The following is a 200-nucleotide window of genomic DNA, read 5'->3' as shown; positions in this document are numbered from 1 at the left end:
GCAGAAACAGAGTTTTATTTTTGAGGGAATGCATAAACTCTTTGCTGCGTTCAAGGACAATTCCTGCTGCTTTGTCAAGATAAAGTTTCCGTAGTGTAGTGGTTATCACGTTTGCCTCACACGCAAAAGGGCCCCAGTTCGAAACTGCGCGGAATCAAGGGTGACTTTTTCCAAGGTAGCTTAAGTTCTTGGTCTGTTGC

General features: G+C 44.5%; 1 non-coding gene across 1 annotated transcript; it reads left to right on the top strand.

Moving 5' to 3' along the window:
- The first annotated feature begins 84 nt into the window (after positions 1–84).
- On the top strand, positions 85–157 carry trnav-cac (transfer RNA valine (anticodon CAC)). The gene has a single exon. It is a non-coding gene; the product is annotated as a tRNA-Val (tRNA).
- Positions 158–200: the final 43 nt, after the last annotated feature.

The sequence above is a fragment of the Sinocyclocheilus rhinocerous genome, unplaced genomic scaffold (genome assembly GCF_001515625.1).
Source record: "Sinocyclocheilus rhinocerous isolate Xijiao unplaced genomic scaffold, SAMN03320098_v1.1 C33903445, whole genome shotgun sequence".
Lineage (NCBI taxonomy): Eukaryota > Metazoa > Chordata > Actinopteri > Cypriniformes > Cyprinidae > Sinocyclocheilus > Sinocyclocheilus rhinocerous.
This window is presented reverse-complemented; position numbering and strand designations above follow the sequence as displayed.